The sequence below is a fragment of the Aphelocoma coerulescens genome, chromosome 6 (genome assembly GCF_041296385.1).
Source record: "Aphelocoma coerulescens isolate FSJ_1873_10779 chromosome 6, UR_Acoe_1.0, whole genome shotgun sequence".
Classification (NCBI taxonomy): Eukaryota; Metazoa; Chordata; class Aves; order Passeriformes; family Corvidae; genus Aphelocoma; species Aphelocoma coerulescens.
The window spans coordinates 4,066,389-4,086,364 of record NC_091020.1 but is presented as its reverse complement, the minus strand read 5'-3'; the positions used below and the strand labels follow the sequence as shown (position 1 = coordinate 4,086,364).

Genomic DNA, 19,976 nt, shown 5'->3' with positions numbered 1-19,976 from the left:
GTTGTCACAGGATCAGGGAATGGGTCGGGTTGGAAGGGACTGAAAGATCATCTCCTTCCATGGTCACCTTCCACCAGACCAGGTTGCTCCAAGCCCCATCCAACCTGGCCTTGGACACTTCCAGGGATGGGACAGCCACAGCTTCTCTGGGCACCCTGTGCCAGGGCTTCCCCACCCTCACAGGGAAGAATTTCTTTCTCATATCCCCATCTAACCCTGCCCTATTTCAGTTTGAAGCCATTCCCCCTTGTCCTACCCACTACATGCTCTTCTAAAAAATCTCTCTTCATCTTTCTTGTATCCCTCCTCTCCCCCCAACCCCAAGAACGAGCATTAAAATCTAGGCCCCAGGATGTACCTGCAGGAGCATAAAAATAACAGATGCACATGCACACAAATAACAAAAGAGAGAATTCACACACTGAGGGAGGTATTCTGCAACTGCTTCTTGATATGTGTGGCCTTTTGGTTTTAAAGGGGGCTAATAAAAAGGATGGAGAGTGACTTTTTACTGGAACAGATAGTACAAGGACAGGGGAAATGGTTTTCAGCTGAAAGAGGAGAGATTTAGAGGAGGCATTAGGAGGAATTTTTTCCATGTGAGGGTGGTGAGGCCCTGGGACAGGGTGCCCAGAGAAGCTGTGGCTGCCCTTGGATCTCTGGAAGTGTCCAAGACCAGGCTGGACAGGGTTTGGAGCAACCTGGTCCAGTGGAAGGTGTCCCTGTCCATAGCAGGGGTTTACAACTAAATTATCTTTAAGGTCTCTTCCAACCCAAACCATTCCATGATATGTCCACATCTCCCTCCTTGTAAAGAATTGTAAACAAACTCACAGGTTTGCAAGCTTTGGTGGGGCGGCAGTTTTCCACCTGGCGAGTCCCTCCTCAGAATGGGTTTCAACCCCACCCTCGCTCCTTGCTCAGTGAAGGAAGGGGGGGGCAAAAGGGCTCAGCAGTCCTTTTTGGGGGGAGAGATCCCCTAATTCAGGAAAGCCACATGCTGCTGCAGTGTCTGTGTAATCAGAGTGACAACAAAATCCATCCACTCTTTTCCACTAAGGATGAAGGGGCTGCCATGGCTGTCTAGAAATGGTTAAAGTAGCATGGGAACTGCTAACTACTTTTAATTGCTGGCAGCTGCTCAGTTGCTTGGGTTAGGGCAGTGGGGGCGAAGGCATCCTGGCAGGCAGGCAGTAATTACAGCCTGTGCCTTGCCGCCAGCCCAGTGCAACCCGGGCCGTGGGTTTGGCGCCGGAGCTCTCCAGGCTCAATGAGCTGCTCCAGCCACAGGGTTGCTCTCAGGGCTCAGCCTGCTCATCGCCTTCAGAGGGGAGTGCAAACCCCGACAGGGTGCAGATGCTGTTGAACTGGGATGTTGCATGCAAACCGTCACCCAAAAATGAAAATCCACCTTTGGGAACCTTCCAGAGACATTGTGAGCTCTTCCTGCTGTCCAGGTTTCTTCTCCCACCCTCTCTCTCAGCCAGAGGTACCCCCAAAAATCAGGAGGTACTCGTAGCATGTTGTTTGGGCCACCTGCACATCACTGGAGATGCAGCTGCCTTGAGTGCTACCTTGAGCATCCCACACTTGGCTGCACTTCAGCCGGTATTTACAGAGCAGTGGGACATACCAGAAAAGGCTGAAGAGCAGAAAAAAAATCTCATTTCCAGTTGCTGTCAAGGGAGCAAGGCTGTAAGGGAAGAGCCTGGCTGGGCAGTGAGGAGAAGGGATGCACGTGATGCAAACCCAGCAGTGCTGGCATTGGGGGTAAGAGCTCTGGGAAAATAAACCAGGAAAAAAAAGGTGTTTTCTAGCGTGATCAGGCCAGATGAGTGGAATTCCAAAGTACCTACTTTGGGAAGCAGAGTGTGCCTCTTTTGTAGAAATGAGTGAGAGCGGGTGGGTTAAACCAGGCAGCATTTAAGCCAGTCTGGTATTCAAAATATGAATTAAAGTGATGCAAATGAAGGGTTCACTTACCCCTATTGCGCAACTTGAGAAAAATATGACATGACAAACTATCATTAAGGCAAAGGGCTGTTTTTCCTCCCAGGTGTTTATGTACTACCCCTCATTTTCCCTCTAATGGCCAGGCATGAACATGTCAATCAAATTCCCGGCGAAGCAGGACGGCTCCCAGCAGCTGATCTGAGGTATGATGAGTTGCACTGGGCTCAGCTGGACTGGCTGGGCCCAGCCCTTGTCATCAGCCCCAGAGGGGTTGGATGAAGCCAAGGGGAAATGGATGGCACGTGGGAAAGGGTCCCTGGCACCTGGGGTGGTTGGCATTCTGTGCCAGGCACAGGGAAGGACTGCTCCCAACTCTGGTATGCAGCAGGACCAGCACATCCCACTGGTGACACACATGGCACCTGAGCAGGGACCTCTCTGGGCTGGACATTTGGGTCGCCGGCACAGCCAGGAGGAAGGGGGTACATAAAAGCATAAAAAAAGGTGGCAATCAGATGAATAATAAACAGAGGAAACTCCCAAAGCTCAGTGGAGGTGAGACAAAGACTCACTTGTTTGGGATTCGAGGTCACAGCACCCTTCAGCTCTGACTGCACTGTCATGGGAGAGGTAGGTTTCTTTTCCCACCCAAACTTTGGAGGCAGAGCAGACCTTAGGTGGGCTGAAACATCCCCTGTTGATTTCTTTCCTTTCAGACCTTGCTCCTCACTGAATATCTCAGCGATCTGGGATAAGGCTGGGCTTGCTGGCACCAAGATATCAAGGCATCTTTACAGTAAAAAAAAAAAATTCAATTAGTGGGAAGGACTATTTTTTTTTTAAAGGCTGTTCTTTTAAGCCCTCAGATGTTATTTGCATCCATGGTTGGCTGGAAAGGCAGTAGCCAGAGGGGCTTTTTTATTTGGGGGTTCAGAGGTCTTGGAGGCAATTTGCATGGCATTATCCATAGCTGTGCTATCGGAACAAACAGTCCTGCCAACCTAATTAGGCATTAGGAAAGAGAGAGCGTCTGAAGACCAGCACACATGGGAGAAAGAGGGGATACACAGCAAAGCTCCTAATAACATGGGGTTGAGGCACTGGGAAGGGCTTCCCCAACATGGAAAAGCCTTGTAGAGAGTTTTGATTTCCCTGGGATGCTGCTGCCCAGATGCCCTGGCATTGCCTCCCCACCAGCTCACCCTGCCACATCTCTTGCTCCACAGAAAGCCACTTTCCTCCTCTTGGAATCCAGCTGGGCTAAAATCCCCCCACTTTTTGTAAAAAGGGGATTTTAATAGGGAACTTGTTACCAGGAGAGCCCTGGCACAAAGTAAACAGTGAGTTAGCAGTGGTTCATTATTTTTCCCTACTACTGACGATTTCCTCACCTGAGAACTTTGGGAGCACCAAAGGAGGCTGCAGAAATTCCTGCTGACAGACCTACTGCAAGGATGCTGTTACTGCCACAGAGGAGTCCTGGATGCTGCCTGAAAAGGACAGGGAATTTGCATCTTGACACAACGCAGGGAGAGTCAGGGCAAAAAAAGGGTTGGAGGAGGACAGGGCAGGTGGACCAGTGTATTTTGACAGGTAGGTTGTTGCTGAGGAGCCCCTGGACGGAGCCAGCATGTACCCTTGGTTTGCTTGGGCCAGCTGGGCCAGCTTCCCTGGGCAGGTAGTGATAGGACATGGGGGAACTGTTTGAAACTGAAAGAGGGGAGATTTAGAGAAGATGTTAGGAAGAAATTATTCCCTGGGAGAGGGGTGAGGCCCTGGCACAGGTTGCCCAGAAAAGCTGTGGCTGCCCCATCCCTGGAAGTGTCCAAGGCCAGGTTGGAGGGGCTTGGAGCAACCTGGGATAGTGGAAGGTGTCCTGGCCCATGGCAGGGGGTTGGAACAAGCTGATCCTTAAGAGTCCCTTCCAACTCAAACCATTCCATGATTCTGTGATTCCCTGCTAATTTTCTCCCAGGCTGTCTGAGGGTAAAGCATTCAGCACCCTCCCTTCCTTCCCCCACCCCACACTGGGGCTCCCCAGGTCATCCCTTTAAGCTCAGAGCAGGGAGGTGAAGGCAAGACTGTCCTGCCCCTCACCTCCAAACAGGGATGCACATTCCATGCTTGGGCTGGTAGGGGCTCCTGAAGGAGCTGAGCAAGGCTCAGGAGAAGATGCAGCAACTTCATGGAAGTTGAGGATGGAGAGGACCCCCTTGATTAGCAGGACATCATACATGCCCAGGGAGCCATCCCTGTCAGGGACATGACCAGAGAAGGCAGAACAACCCCAAGATGAAGACCAAGATGACGGAAACACCATTTACATATCCCCAAATCCTCCAGCCCATGGGATACCTGACGTGCAGGGCCTGCACCAGATGTGGGGATCAAGGTGGGATCTCTGAGTCCTGGCTCCCTCCCAGACTGAGTTCATGGGCAAGAAATGGAGAAGAGAGGCAGGATCTCCACAGAGGCACTGGGGAGGGAGCGGGAGTTTGTGGTTCAGTGGCTCCCAAGTCCTTTCTGCTTTGCAGAGCTTTACAAGTGACACTGGCGTGTGATTTGATTAGGGAAAGCGCTTCACTTTCTCCCAACTCCAGTCTCCTTGGCTTCAGTTCAAGATGCAATGGAAATCCTGCTGGGCATGGGGAGAGGCAGACACAAATGCTCCCCCTCTCCCTGAGTCCTCCTTGGACCCTCATGTCACCTCTCTCCTCCACCTTCGATGGTGCTTCACAGCATCTGTATCCCACAGGAGGATGGAGATGAAAGCTGCTCCCCCGGGACCAGGAAAGCCTGGTTAGGAGACGGTGATTCCCAAGGTGACCATAACCCACATTAAGAACCCTTTCCCTTGTGAGGGGCTGGGCTGGGAGGCTGGGAACAGCCCCACGCGTGCACACAGGGAACAAACAGGAAGGAGCGAGCACCCCAAACCACCAGAAAATGCTTGGGGGTTTTTATTGAGACCATGGTTTGCTCCAGAGGGAGCTGTTGGCATCTGGACCAAAGTCAGTGGTGCCTCCTGAGCATCTCTCAAACATCTGGAAAAGAAGAGAGTGGGGGAGAAGGGAGATCAACACAGCCATGAAGCAAAGCAGGGACCTTCCCATCTCCATCCACCACATGAAGCAGGGCTGGCAGGGGAGTTGGAAATTGCCAGGAGGGATGAATAAGGGAGAGGAAAAGAAAAGCCACAGCAGGACAGTGAAAAAGACACAGTGCTGTGGAGCAGGTGCAGAGGCAGTGATAATTCCCCATTTCTTCCAACAGAGGAACTAGGAGTGTCCAAATTGAGTTATCGGGCAGCAGATTTAGGGACAAATAAAAGACAGCGGTTTTTCCACGCCACCCTTGATTAAATTATGGAACTCATTGCCACACAGTGCTATGGAGACCTACAGCCTAAGTGGCCCCCAGAAAGCATTTAGGCAAACTCACGGGGCACACGGGTCTGTCAAGGCCCATTAAACATGATGGAACAGCCACCTCAGGGAGTCCCTAAAGCCCAAGGCTGCCGGCAGCATGTGTTGGACAAGGGGCTCAGCAGACAGGCCATGCCTTGCCAGGAATGCTGGACCAGCACAGCCTGGGAGATATATAGCATCTAATCACCTAAATAAACCATTCCCCAGATCCTCCTGAGGGCAAAGAGAAGTTATTGGGCTCAGAAGTGCCCATGATGATGCTACAGGATAGGCAGAGAGGGGACCCCAGAGTTTCTGTCCATGTCCCAGTGCACGGATCCTCCAGGATCCCTCACCAGGGATTTTTAGCTGGGGCTGCCCTCACAGCTGACTGGGTAAGACAGGGTGAGCAGGGCTCTGCTATTTCCACAGCTTCAGGCTGAGATGCTCTGGCTCAGGAAGGAAAGAAAGAAAAAACATCCCCCTACTCCCTGTGAAGACACCACATTCCAGACCCACCTGCCAAAAGCACGGCCCCTACTCCTTGCTCTCCATCCAGCATGTCAGCTCAATAATTCATCATCCAGGAGGTGCAATAACCATCCATAATTCATGAGCAATAATGTTCTACAAGTTGGAACTGGCAATTTGGCTCTGCGGACCATGCGTCGCCTTCCCAGGGCTGCCTCATGCCACTTCCAAGGACCCGTTTCTTCTTGCTAAAAGGCATGAAAGCAGCAGTCACCTCCAGGTGGATACAGCCCTGAGGGGCATCCTAGTAACAGCAGGTTATGGAGTAGTGTCCATCTGTCCCTGCTCTTCAGGTTTCTAAGGCCTTCCTCATATGCTGGTGTGAAAATGATGAAGTCTTAGATTTTGGTCTGCAAGGCTGACAAAACCCACAGGTTGTGGGGCTCCGTGCTAATGGAGCAATGATGGACGTGTTTGAGAGGAGCAAGACAAGGTATGTCAGCAGTGCAGAGAGCTGGCATTCAGCAGCAGCTCGTTGCAGCAGTGGTTGGTATTTTTGGTGGCCCTTCCAGCAGTGAAGGGAATCCTGTGCCATGGGAGCGCAGAGCTCCCAGAGCAAGATGAACTCTGGTATCTTAACATCTGAGGCTGATAAATGGCTCCAAAGCACAGGATCCAAGTGATAACTTGGGACTGGGAGTGGCAGAAAGGGCTGGGCAGGGCTGCAGTGATGGGTTGCCCTCCAGAAGATAACAGAAGCATCATAGTATCAGCAGGGAAGTGCAGCAGCTCCAGGGAGAGGTGGAAAATGTGAGCCACTGACTTCTCAGATTAGAAAAACACCTCTTGCTCAGCAAACTCTGTTAGCCAGACGTAAAACACAGTGAAGCAGAGCATGCTAGAGCTCCCTTGCTCCTGGGGGAGATGTTTATTAACTCGTCAAAACACAACGGCTGTTGCTGCCAGCAAGAACCTGGAACAGCAGAAGAAGAAGAAAAAAAAGAGAAGACGAAATATACAAAGGGGAGAAAAAATAAAAATCATATATGAAAATCATCATTTGCTTCCCTGTACTTGGCTGAGGATGGTCTGTGGAGCGTGCCCGAGCCCAGACCATGCAGGGATCCTGGAGCATCCTCCCGGAGAGGCTGGGGAAGAGGCCGTTGCAGCACTCTCACGGCTCCCACTCTCACGCTTTTCGCAGGAGCCACTCCCTGACCTTGGTGTAATTGGGCCACTTGGCACACCTGGTCCAACATAAATTACAGCTCCTAAAATAAATAAGGTGAGAGCTGGCAATGAGACACTGAATTAATGCTGGAATAGTGTGGGGCCGCAGTCATTACATCCCAGGGACACTAGAACAGGGAACGGGAGAGCAGCCACCCAGCTGCTACAATTATTTTAATCACATTTGTTTAAGTGCTACAGATCAGGGACTGACTTTCTTCACCAGTTAGTTGCTGTTGCTTTACTTGCCTTGAAAGAGAGATAGACGATTAATGGGGGAGTGCTATCATTATCCCGGTTTTTGCCAAGAGTATCCCTCTGAAACAAAGCCTTGTTGCTCTGATTAACCCCGATCTTCCTTAAGTTACATGTCACAGGCAGCATTGTCAGTTAATTATTATAAGCCCAAGGGGGATTGTTGGCGTGACACTGGCCTTGATTCATAGAATCCTACAAGGTTTGGGTTGGAAGGGACCTTAAAGTGTCATTCCAACTTCAGTGCCATGGGCGGGGACACCTTCCACTATCCCAGGGTGCTCCAAGCCCTGTCCAACCTGGCCTTGGACATTTCCAGGGATGGGGCAGCCACAGCTCCTCTGGGCATCCTGTGCCAGGGCCTCCCTCACAGGGAAGAATTTCTTCCCAATATCCTGTCTAACCCTAGAGTCCCCCCCACAGTGAGGGTGGTCATTACAGACCAGGGTTGTGGTACTTTCTATAGGGTTTTTCCAGCCTCTCCAGCCTCCAGCACTGTCAATATGTACTTTAAAGAACAATTTACACCTAAAAATGTTCCCTTCCTGTGAAAGCACCACTGTGCAAAACAGCAGATGGTGTTTGAACACTGCAAAATGGAAAATATATCTTTAAAAGAGAGATAGCAGAGTTGTCTTGGCGCTATGCGGGTGCCTCGGGGGTCTTGATTTGCAGCTTTCTGCATGGGGGGAAAAAAAAGATGACAAGTGCTGTGAAATAATATTGGCGGCAGGAAAATGCTTTTCTTGAGGGGACCTTGGAAATTGTGGCCCAAAAGGGCTCTGCAGGAGGGGTTCTGACACTAACAGCCCTCACAGGCCACCATGTGTGCCCAACTGTGGGTGAGACAGGGAGCAGAGCAGGTTTTTTCCTCCCTTTCTCCCCTCACTCATGCTCATCCTGCTTCTTTGGGTGAAATGCTGTTTAAGGAGAGGCAAAGTGGGGTGGAAGAGGTATAAATCACCCTGCTCCCACTTGGGGCTGCTGGGAGGAGTCAGTCCCATTGGGATGTCAACCCTTCCCAGGTCCCAGCCCCAGGCTGGCGTTCCAGGATTGATGTAGCAGAAGGTCCTGCTCCCAGAACCACACACCCAGTGCTACAACAACTGCTTTTGTACGTGAAACATCAAAACTACTCCTTAAAAATCCTTCCTCTCTCTCCCCATCCTGAAAGCAAAACCCCGGCAAACTTCCATCCTCCAGGTAATCCTCCTTCCATGCGATAAAAACCTTTTTCTTAGAGGTTTTCTCAATAAAAAAGCTTGAACACTACTAATTTCCAAAATAAACAAGCAAATCTTGGAGCAGCAAATGCAAAGGGCCCCCAAGGCATCTTCTAAATGTCAGGGAAAAGCATCAGCCCTAACGTGTGCCCGGCTATCGCTGCCTGCCCGGCACCGGCTCCAGGCACAGGGGACATCTTTGGGAATTTTGGGTTTGGTAGGAGCAAAGAAACCCCCAAACTTGGGCCCCCTTACAGTTGCTTTGAAGCTCTGCAACAGGAAAAAATACCATAAATTGGGCTCAGCTTCACTCCTAGCAACGACATTTTGACAGCTTCTATTTCGGGTATGGCCTTATTGTTTTCCCCCGGTCCTCAATTAATGCCTTACCTCAAAATAGCTACAAGCCAGTAGGACTTTTCCACTCACCAGGCTGTGAGCTGCTCTGAGCTTCCCCTGTGGTGCAAATGCTCATGGATTGGGCTGGCTATTCCCAGCTTGGCCCCAAACCTCTCTTTGGGATCCCTCGAACAAGGACAACCTCCCTGCTGAAGCCAGGTGCTGATGCTTAAAAGTCTACCTGAAGGAGAAAAATCAGCTCTGCAAACCTGTTCTCCGTTGTTCTCAGAGTGCTGTGCCCAAGTATGTGAGGTCTGGGAAGTGCATATAGCCAGTGCCCAGGAGAAACACAGGCTGGTTATGCTGTAAAGGGATGTAGAAAGGAAGATGGAGCCAGGGCTGATCTTTATATTTTGCACTTGATTTTGGAGGCAGGAAAAATTTGCCATATGGAGGGCCTTAAGGATATTTGGGTCAGAAGCAGGTGGTCTGTAAGGTCCCTTCCAAGCCAAACCAATTATACGATTCTATGACATTCCTTGTGGTGCTGACTGAGCTGGACAGCCCCATCCAAAGGGATACGCTGAGCCTCGCACAAGGACATGACACCCCACACCCCCTTGGGCTCCCTGCTCCCATTGCCACTGAGTAAACTGCTAACCCTCTCAAGGTTATCCAATAGTGGTTAAAGATTTAAGAAAAGCCCTGTACAATGTATACAGCTCCTCCTGAAAATATTCATCCCCTGGAATCAATGTTTCATCAATTTTCTATCATAGATCACCCTTGACACCTGCTTCAATCATATTGGTGCAGATTGGGAAAAATAGATATGTTCACACAACCAACTGCCTCCAGTAGCCTCTTTTCCCACATAATTTAGTAGCTATCAATTAGCCCGTGCAGACATCCCCTTCCCTCCGGCTGAGCCAGCCATGCTCCCGGCTTCCCTCTGGGAGCAGGTGACATGGGAGTGACTGTGGAGGGCAACCCAGATGGAGCATGGGGAGGCCTCTTTGCAGCGAGATGCTGGGCACTCAGCCAGAGCCATCCCAGAGTCCAGGAGCCATTCCAAAGGCTCCAGTTTATAACTTACTTACAAGGGCACCTGTGCTCCCACTGCAGGATGTCAGCTGCCCTGTCCCCCTGACCCAGGACTCCCAGCAACACCATTTTCCACTCAGCAGCCACATTCCTGGGCACATGTACCAGACACCATCTCCCAACACACTGGCCCCAGCTACCTTTTTTAAAATTCTTTTCCTTTTTAATTCCTGTAAACTGTTTCACCTGTGTTAAGCACTTGCCTGTGCCTCTCCTGGGCCCACTAAATGACCAACAGGTTGCCCCAACCTGACCAACTGTTGTCACCCAGCTGCCGTGAAATGAGGGAGGGAAAGAGCTCCTGCTGCAGTCATCTTTTGATTTCAGCATGGATAATGAAGTTAAAAGAGACTTTTCCTCTTCCCCTAGCCTGAGCTGGAGAAGCCAGAACATTTTAGCTTTTATCTGATTTGATGTGCAAAAAAACAGAGGGAGAGGGAAAAAGAAATACCCCCACAACTCACCGCTGGCTTCTTCTTGCCTTTAATTGAGGATACAAATGCCAGGCTGATTTTTGCTCTCCTTGAAATTCCCTCTGTCAGTACAGGGCTCCCTCTGGTTCAGGACAAAAATTGACTTTGTGTCATGAATGAAGTAATTATTTCCCTCCACAAATGAATATGGCAATTATTTCCCTTTTGGGGAGGGGAGGGATTTGTGTGAGGTTTGAGCTGCTGAGCAGAGCCGAGGTCTCTTCCCAGAGCAGGGATGAGCTTGGGCTTTGCTCACCGGTATTTGCCCCCTTCTCTATCCACCGCACAGCCACCTCTTCCCTTTCCCAATACCGTGCTCAGGCTCAGCTGGATCCCCACCAGACACAGGCACTTTGCTGGATCAGGGACTGTGATGAGGGAGGCAATTACCCTCTCCTTCAGATCAGCCCTTACGGCCTGAGCTGAAATCAACTTTCATCCCTCTGTGTTGTTTTCTCCTGCCTCAGGAAAAAAGGACATTCCTTAATGTGCCCATCCTGTATCCCTTCACTGAGGAAGAGCGAGGATAAAATATCACCTGGTATGTGCACAGGGGAATTATTAGAGACATATAGAATCACAGACTGGTTTGGACTGGAAGGGACATTAAAGATCACCTATTCCATCATCCCTGCCATGTGCTGGGATGCCATTCAGGAGGTCATTCTCCAGCAGCAGGGCTGTATTTGGAGACAGAGGTATGTCACACATTCACCTTGCAACATCCTGCCTCCTTTTCCCCCTGGATATTCACTCCATGCGCATCCATTTCCCAACTCTGGCAAGGAAGAGCTCACCAGCTCATAAAGTGTTTCTACAGCAGCTCTCAAGCACGTTGCAGCTTCTGCAGGTGTTAAAAGCCACTGTAAAGAGTGACACAAAGAAAGTTATTTGCAGCACATGCTGTGATCTCTGAACCCTGCAAAAACAGGGACAATGCAGCAGCATGTCCGGAGGAGTGATGAACCAACACTGAACCATTAACTATTTCCAGGAACACAAACCCCAGGCAGTCCTGCAGGAACACACACTTTCCCTGCCAGAGCACATGGGGCACTTGTGCCTGCACTCAGAAACCTTGTCCTTGCATCAAATGCTGGAAGGAGGGATTTCAAGAATCTTCTCCAGAAAATCAGGTCCCTGCTACCATGGCCACACCAATTCCAACAGCACGAGAACAAGAAGGATTGTAAGAGGAAGAAAAGCAGTAACAAATAAGTTTTTCAAATGTATTTATTGTATGTAAGGCTGTCACCTTACATACAGTTAAGAACATTTTTACAGTGAGGGTGGTGAAACACAGGCGCAGAGGGGTGGAAGATGAACCATCCCTGGAAGTGTCCAAGGCCAGGGTAGATGGGGCTTGGAGCAACCTGGTCTAAGTGTCCATCCCTGGAAGGTGTCCCTGCCCATGGTAGGGTAGAATTAGATGATCTTTAAGGTGCCTTCCAATCCAAACCATTCAGTGATTCTATGATTTCCAAGCAGACAAAAAATCCTTTATCAGTTATTTACCTGCACAGAATTACATGTTTATTTTACTGCTGACATTTCACAACCCATCATCATATGAGCCAGCACCAAACCCCATCCCCAGCACTCCCAGGGACACCCCATATCTTCACTCCAGGAGTAAAAACCACAGGACACAAGCAGCGCTCCCAAGCCAGCTGGAAAGTCACTTGAAGGTTGTGAGTGACCTTGAAGGGAGTTGGACATTGCCTTGTTGTCTGCAGCGGCAGGAGCATGAAAATGTATTTCAGCCCTTGGGCAGCCTTCAGTTCTCATTTAAGCTGTTAATCAGAGGGGGAGAGGGAGGAAAGCAGCAGCAGCCGCAGCTTTTTCCCGCGAGCCTGACTGGAAAAGTATGAGTGGCACTGGAAGGCCCTGCAGGACATGGGTGCGGGGGCGGGGCAGGGAGCAGCTCTGCCTTCTGCAAGAAGGAGTATTCCCTTACTCTTCTTAGTCCTTTCACGGGTGGAGTTATCCTGGTTTTCTATTCTGTGGTTTGTTTGGTTGCTCGGGTGTGCACAGCAGCTCTGTGGGTCCCTGCCGAGGGTGGCATCACCCCATTGCTCTGCCCGGAAGTTTGGGGCAGCTTTGTGACCAGGGGATTTTGTGACCAGGGGGATTTGTGACCCAATGGACCAACACTAAGGTGCACCTTCCCCAGAGCATCCTGCCCTCTCTGTGTCATGGCAGTGGGACCTTTCTGCTTTCAGACCTCAGGTCACTATGTCACGGAAGGCATCCACTGTCCCCAACATCCCTGAGGAACAGTGCAGCTCCTGTGGGGACCTGGCACAGGTTGTCCAGAGAAGCTGTTGCTGCCCCTGGATCCCTGGAAGTGTCCAAGGCCAGGCTGGACAGGGCTTAGAGCACCTGGCCTAGTGGGGGATGTCCTGCCCATGGCAGGGAGATGGAACAAGATGATCCTGAAAGTCCCTTCCAACTCAAACCATTCTGGGGTTGTATGACCTTGGACCATGAAGCTGTTGGAAAAGGACAAAGAGGGACACAGGCACAGACTCCTTGTTGGAAGAATGGAGCTGGTGACCTACCCAACCAAGAGGACTCATTCAAACACAGGTGGTATGCTCTAGGAGCATGCAGACAGAATTTGAGCAGAGAAGCCACCGCCCCACTCACCTGCACCACTTCTCCTCCTCCAGCACCACAAGGGTTAAGATGAGTCTATTACTGTTTGCTTGTCACTTTGTCGCTGATCTAATGACCATCGATAATAGCTGAATAAGAATTGATGGAGAGATGGATTTAATTAACCCCGGTGTCAGCAGCTCACATTGCTGTCTGTTTGTGTTAATGGAGCAGCTCTGGAAAAAAACTCTCCTGAGCTTTGCGTGGCTCAGCCTGTGGCAAGTAAAACACTCCTATTCATCAGCTGCACCCTCCAGGTAAACCCAGGCAGTGCCACATGGCAATTGCTTCCTCCTGTCCCCAAAAGAATAAAATAATCACTTGCTCCGGTGCACGCTGAGTCCCAGCTCTGTCCACCACCCCATCTTCACTCCCTATCTCAGCTGCTACTGCCTTGGCCAGTGCAGCCAAGGTCTTGGCAGGGTGGGTGGGAAGTTGGGAGTGCTGATACTGGGAGGCTGGAGGTCTTTATTTATCAGGGGGAGGGTGCTGGGGGTTTGATAAAAGATCAGCACAAAGGCAGCAACCGCTCTGTGTTTCCTGACAGCACAGATGCTGGGACAGCAATGCAGGCAGAGAGGTTTCCCCAGCCAGCCAGCCATCCTCTGGCACCCTCCTCATCCCAAAATCCAGGTGTTGCATGTACTCCACTGGGATTTATCCTCTTCTTCTGGGTTTCAAGCCAGTTTGGGAGCCAGCTCCAGGTGAGCAGGCACAGAAGTACAGCCCAGACTGGGGCTGGAAGCTCAGATCAGGCAGTCCCAGTCCCACTAATGAGGCTGGTCCTGCCCACTCCTTAATTGCAGCTGGTAATTAGTGTCTGCCAGCTCCTGAGCTCGCTTCAGCCGACCTTCAGGTGCAGCAGATAACAGCTCATATTGCTCCTCCTCCTCTTGGCCCTGGCTTATCAGGAGAATCACGGGGGAAATGCCAGCCTGGAGGAAGGGTAGGTGCATGGCCCTCCTTGCCTGTGGATACCCAATCCCAGTGAGGAATTTCCTGGCAGCTCAGGGAGCAGTGACAGCATCATCCAGCACCCCCAGCCCACCCAGCTTCAGCACCCATTTATCAGGGCAGTAATCCAAGGGTGCACTCCAGAGCAGCCCCCTCCCTGGGTGTTACCCACTTGGGAGACTTCTCAGGGCAGGCTGGGGGGGCTTGTCTGACACGCACCACATTTTCTTCACACTTCCCCTTCCTCTCATTTTCAGCTGTGATTGATTTTCATGTTCTAACACAGTGTCCAGCCTTGACCCAGGCAGGCAGGTCTGGATCCATCTGGATCCCTGTCTGGTGATGCACTGGGATGATGCTGGTGTCATCCCTGGCTCGCAGGTCTGCTCCTCGGGGCACTGCAGCCGGAGATTCCCATGCTTGCTCTGACAGACCAACGTATGACTGTCTGAAGGAATAAGCTTCCCAGGGAAACACCTTTCCAGGCTAAAAATATTCCTTCCAGTAAAAACTCCAGCTCCTGCTGCCAGCGCTGTCTCGTGGCTGGCATTTCCAGGTAGGACAGGACGCAGATCTTCCACGATATGAGGGCACTGAAAACACCAGTTGCTGGCAAACTTATTTCCTGCTGGGAAACAATGAGGTCAGCTCTTGGCCCCAGCACCTCATTCAGCAGTTGTAGGAAGCTCTGAGGGAGCAAACGTCTCCGCCAGGATTCCCATGGAAAAGACAGGCGTGGAAAATGGGGGCGTGGACAAGTGAGGCAGAGAATATTGCCGGGGAGGTGAAAGCTGGTGTCAACAGAGATTAGGGCTCTGTTCCTGCCCTCTGGCTGCAGGATGGAGATAGCATCACCTGCCCACAGAAAGGTGAGCGATTTAATTCAGCGGTGGCTAATCTGGAGTTTCCAAGACCTTCACACAGCTCTCCAAGCAGCCCTTGGAGTATTTTGGGTCTGGGTTGGGAGCGCCAGTCCTAGCAAAGCAATGGGACATATATATCTCTCTCTCCCTACCCCAAGATCTTTCTCTTCTCCCATCAAGGAAGAGAAATAGCCAGAATAAGCAAAGCTGGCAGTGGAATGCAGAACTTATCCTGGCCTCCTCAACACGGTCCCTGAAGCAGCAAAATTCATCCTGCCGTGGCAGGAATTGGGGAACCTGGGAAGAAGCCCAAGACCAAGCATCATCCCAAGTCCTTCCTAGCCTGGCAGGGCTCCCAGCTGCTGAGCTGAAGGTGAGCTGGAGCTTTTCTCCCCTCAAAAAACCCTCAAAGTATCCCACATTTTCCTCTTTTAGCTTTGTTTTCCCAACAGAACATCAGTGACTGCCCACAGCTCCTCTTCATCCCCAGGAAAAGATGGGCAAGGCACAAGCAAGGTCTGTCCAGCTCTGGAATAGCCTGAGCCTTTGGAAACATGCTGATAGAGAGAAACAGGCTTCCTGTTTTGCTCATCCCTGTCCCAGACAGAAAGTACCTGTGCCAAGTACGTCTTCAAATCCCTGCCAGTAACCTGCAGTTATGGAATATGTGAGGCTGGGGAAGAGGAAAAAAAAAATCCAGCAGAATTTAATTTTGAATACCCAGCCACTCTTATAGCTTTTTAACTGCTGCAGCAGGTGAGCCAATAATAAAATCAACTGCCCAGAGAGGAAATGAACATTGGGTTTTGTTCCAAAAGGATGAGTTCAGCCAGCATCAGAAAGAAAGGAAAAAATAATAATCATAGAAAAGAAAAGAGTAGGAATTGTTCTGTGACAAACGTATTTTGACAATCCAGCTGAAAGGCCTGACAGAGTTATGAGTGAGGGGGAGGAATTACTGATCTCTGAGTGATCTCACTTGTTTTTCTTGATTCAGCCTGGCCCTGCTAACAATGTGTCTCACTGCCCAGCGCTGGGAACATCCTTTGATGAGTGACACGTGGTGCTTCCCACAGCACAGCCTCCTGCATTTTACCTGCCAGCAGCACCAGGGGTGCCCAGGGGGGACCCACCAGACAGGCTGGATTTTGGAAGGTCACAGGTGGAGGGGCTGGGGTCTCCAGCCACACATCCCAGTGCATTTCTATTTGTCATGAGCCTGCAGTCACATTTCCTGGTCTTCTTCCTGGCTGAAGCCAGGGAATCACAGAATGGCTTGGGTTGGAAGGAGCTTGAAGATCAACTTGTTCCCATGGCAGGGACGCCTTCCACTAGACAAGGTTGCTCCAAGTTCCATGCAGCCTGGCCTTGAACACTTCCAAGGATGGGGCAGCCACAGCTTCTCTGGGAATTCAATACCAGTTCCTCACCACTCTCACAGGGAACAGTTTCTTCCTAAAATCCCATCTAACCCTGCCCTCTGTCCATGTGAACCATCCTCCCTCATCCTGTCACTCCATGTCCTTATCCAAAGTCCCTCTCCAGGTCTTTTTAATGCTGTTCTCATTGTTTTCATCCTCACATGCTGAAATGGGGCTCGAGGTCTCTGTTTGCACCCACAACCCTGTGCTGGGTAAAGGGGAGAAGTGTAGGAGGGTGACAGCTGCTGGAATTTGGACACACAAGATGAAAACAAGAGCCAGTCAGAAGTTTGGGAAATCCTGACATCTCTCTGTGGGGGCTGGTCTGGAATGGAGTTTGTGTGTGTGGAGCAGGTGGGTGTTGCTCACGGGTCTCTAGTGTCCATTACCACCCCTGCTACTTGGCTAAAACCTGCATCTGGACTGGGGACCTCAGGGATTTTAAATTCTCCTTCACAGTCTGAGCTGTGCAGCTCCTGGAGCAGCTCCTGCAGTGACCATTTCTCCTGTGGAATCTGAACCCTGGATGGAGCCAGGCTGTAAGAGTCCATTAATTTTAATTACCTTTAGAGCAGGGCTCAGCACCAAAGTGGGCAAACCTGATGGCATTTGATGGCATTCTGAGAGGTCCTCTCTGGTTAAAGGACACCCGTGAGAGGCTGCTTCAAGCCAAGCTGTGACCAGGACATGGGAGAGGGATGCTCCCTGTGACTTGTTCTGAGTCAGCTCAAGTCACCTGCCTCCACTTGCTGCTGCTAATTCACTACCCACAGTAATTTTGAAAATTGGGGATTATCAGCTTCTTATTCAGGTTTTCCCCTTCCAATGTGGAAAATATCCATCTTGGAGGGGGTCCTATGGCAGAAATGGGTCCTACACCAGCTTTCTCCATGGCTCTCCACTGTTTTTAGGACCATTAGGAAGAACTGGAGATCTTTGTGCACCTTCCTGGGGTTTGTTTCCTCAGACTGATTCTGCTGAGACAAACACATTTCTGCTTCCCCACCAAGTGACATATGTCGGGACATGTTTCAGGGTCAAAGCAGAGGGCAACCTCCCAGTGTGATGCTCCTGAGATAAATAAAGCTCTTGGAATGAAACCTCCTCAGAGGGACAAGGGCAGCATGAATTTCTCTCCAGGCTTGGGGGATGGCTCAGTGTTTCCAAGAACAGCCACCTTGTGTTTGCACTGACAGCCATTAAAATTGGGGGATGGAGTTCAACCAGTTGAAGGTCATGTTGTCTGGGATGGGAAATGCTCCAGAAATTTACAGTGCTGTGTTTTATATTTTTAAGCCTGTTTCTGTGACCGTCTCATGCAGATCTTTCACACTCAGCTTGATGTCTGTTCCCAGCCTGGCCTTAGGAGAAAGAAACCTATCCATTGAGGCTGGTTTGGATAGATAGGGAGTGCAAAATAAACAGGTCCAGACATTTTCAGTTGTTCCTTATTTCAAGAAAGACATTGAGGGGCTGGAGCATGTCCAGAGAAGGAAATGGAGCTGGGGAAGGGGCTGGAGCACAAAGAGTGGCTGATGGAGCTGGAGCCTGGAGAAAAGAAGGCTCAGGGGGGACCTTCTAGCTCTGCACAACTCCCTGACAGGAGGGGGCAGCCAGGTGAGGGTCAGTCTCTGCTCCCAGGTAAAAAACAAGAGGAAACAGCCTCAAGATGTACCAGGGGAGGTTTAGATTGGATACTAGGAAAAATTTTTTCATGGAAAGGGTCATCAAGCACTAGCACAGGATGCCAAGGGAGTGCTGGACTCCCCATCCCTGGAGGGATGTGAAAGTCACATGGATGTGGCACTTGGGGACACAGTTTAGTGGTGGGTTTGGCAGTGTTGGGGGAATGGTTGGACTTGAGGATCTTAAAGGTCCTTTTTTTAATCTAAATGATTCTATGATTCTGCTCCCACTACCCTGTTTTGTGCTGTTGTTGGTCAAATGCAGGGAAAAAGGCAAAATAAACTTCTGTTTATTCACCCTGATGGCAGTTCCATGCCAACACCCCATCATTCCTCTCCCTGCTGGTGGGTGGTGTCTCCTTCTGACGACACCAAAGCTGCCCAAGCTCCTCAACAGCTGCGTTTTGCTCCAAGCCTGTGTGTGAGCATCCTAAGGAAGAGCCCAGCCAGGTGCCCAGCTCCCCAAGGGCTGCTGGATGGGAGCACCGACATCCAACTCCATCTTTTAGTCCCCTGGAGAATAACTGTGTTACAGTGGGGATACTGCAACACCTGTATCAAACAACAAGGCCATGGAAAAGAAATATATATGGACCAATTCTTGATAGATGTTTCAGAGAGATGTTTATTTCTCCAGCCGCATGGCCGGAGCTCTGCCCAGGAACTGCGGCAATCACAGGACCTGAGGGTCCTTGCCCGCACAGGGGAACACAAACCAACCAATGGGGAACGAGGCTGACCAGGGGCCAGGGAAACCCCGTGCCTCCCCCCAGGGCCCCTCTCCCAGGACCACATGGCACGGGGGAAGGGACCCCGACATTTCACCCATTTATTTTTAACAAAAGGAGATTTGAAATTTAACATTGAAAACAACTGGATAAACATAACAAGAACAGTTTCGAAACAAAACAAGCCATCCTCCTGAGTCTTTAAATGTCCAAACAGATTCTCTGGAACATCTTAAGGCTGACAGAAGGGAGACAGGACTCTCCGGGCATGCTTTGTGGGGAAACTGAGGCAGGAGAGGGTTTCTTCAATTTGTACCTGTTGGAACTCTAAACAACAATAGTTAATTTCTTCCCTCCCCCTCTTCATCCCCCACTCGGCATTGGAAAGGGATTTTTGGGGAAACAATTGGCAAAGGCATGGTTTTGTGAGAGAAACCATGGGTGGAAAAACAGATTGGGAATACACTGGGGGTAATAGGATATAGGGTAAAAGGGAAAGGTGGGATTAGGAAAGGGAGACTGTAGGGACTGTTTATAATGCGGATATTGTCTAATATGACTATGATTTTTAGCATATATACTGCCTTTCACAAAAACACCATCAGGCCCAGTGACCTCTGCTGCTTGTAACCCTTTTCTATCTTGCACAATTTTGAACTCTACTACTTCTCCATTTCCTAAGCTTGGGATATATTTTTCAGGGTTATCCTTTTTAATAGCAGTTCTATGAATGAATATGTCTTGCTGGTTGTCACATCTTGTTGTAAAACCATAATTTTGTTTAACATTATACCATTTTACTATTCCTAAAACCTTAGCTACAGTGATTTTTTCCTTTTTCCAAGTGGCTGCTGTTTCCTGTCTTGCTGCGTTTTTGCTTTCTCTTTCACTTTTGCTCGCTCCCACGTTGGAGCTGCCAGTGCTGCTGGGGCCGTCGGGGCTGCTCGTGCCTGCGCGCTCTTCCCGGGGTCGCATTCGGGGCCGCACGGGCCGGGCCGGGCCGGGCTGGGCCGCTCAGCTCCCTGCGCGCCGCCTCCTCCACTCTCAGCTGCGCTGCCGCTGCCTGGTGCCCACCCACATCTCGGCCGGGCCTCCGAGCAGTGGCCCCCCCGTGCCCCGCTCCAGCGCGTGTTTCAGCTGGGCGCAGCTCTGTTCTGCCGCCAGCCGCTGCCCGTGCACCGTTCCTCTCACAGGGCTCGCTCCACCATGTGC

General features: G+C 50.6%; 4 long non-coding RNA genes across 7 annotated transcripts; 2 read left to right on the top strand and 2 right to left on the bottom strand.

Moving 5' to 3' along the window:
- Positions 1-1,210: 1,210 nt before the first annotated feature.
- LOC138112791 (uncharacterized) lies at positions 1,211-2,751 on the top strand. Its single transcript, XR_011151835.1, has 3 exons — positions 1,211-1,770; positions 2,097-2,156; positions 2,670-2,751. It is a non-coding gene; the product is annotated as an uncharacterized lncRNA (long non-coding RNA).
- LOC138112789 (uncharacterized) lies at positions 2,063-10,087 on the bottom strand. Its single transcript, XR_011151834.1, has 4 exons — positions 9,979-10,087; positions 8,969-9,119; positions 3,345-3,443; positions 2,063-2,742 (listed from the first exon to the last, which is right to left on the bottom strand). It is a non-coding gene; the product is annotated as an uncharacterized lncRNA (long non-coding RNA).
- Positions 10,088-10,452: 365 nt separating this feature from the next.
- On the bottom strand, positions 10,453-13,559 carry LOC138112792 (uncharacterized). Of its 2 annotated transcripts, none has more exons than XR_011151836.1 (3): positions 13,435-13,559; positions 13,105-13,202; positions 10,453-10,537 (listed from the first exon to the last, which is right to left on the bottom strand). It is a non-coding gene; the product is annotated as an uncharacterized lncRNA (long non-coding RNA). The 2 variants fall into 2 exon arrangements; XR_011151837.1 differs by lacking the exon at positions 10,453-10,537 and adding an exon at positions 11,880-11,926.
- Positions 13,560-13,991: 432 nt separating this feature from the next.
- On the top strand, positions 13,992-15,685 carry LOC138112801 (uncharacterized). Of its 3 annotated transcripts, none has more exons than XR_011151843.1 (3): positions 13,992-14,059; positions 15,111-15,303; positions 15,383-15,685. It is a non-coding gene; the product is annotated as an uncharacterized lncRNA (long non-coding RNA). The 3 variants fall into 3 exon arrangements; XR_011151844.1 differs by having other exon boundaries at positions 15,366-15,685; XR_011151845.1 differs by lacking the exon at positions 13,992-14,059 and adding an exon at positions 14,455-14,623.
- Positions 15,686-19,976: the final 4,291 nt, after the last annotated feature.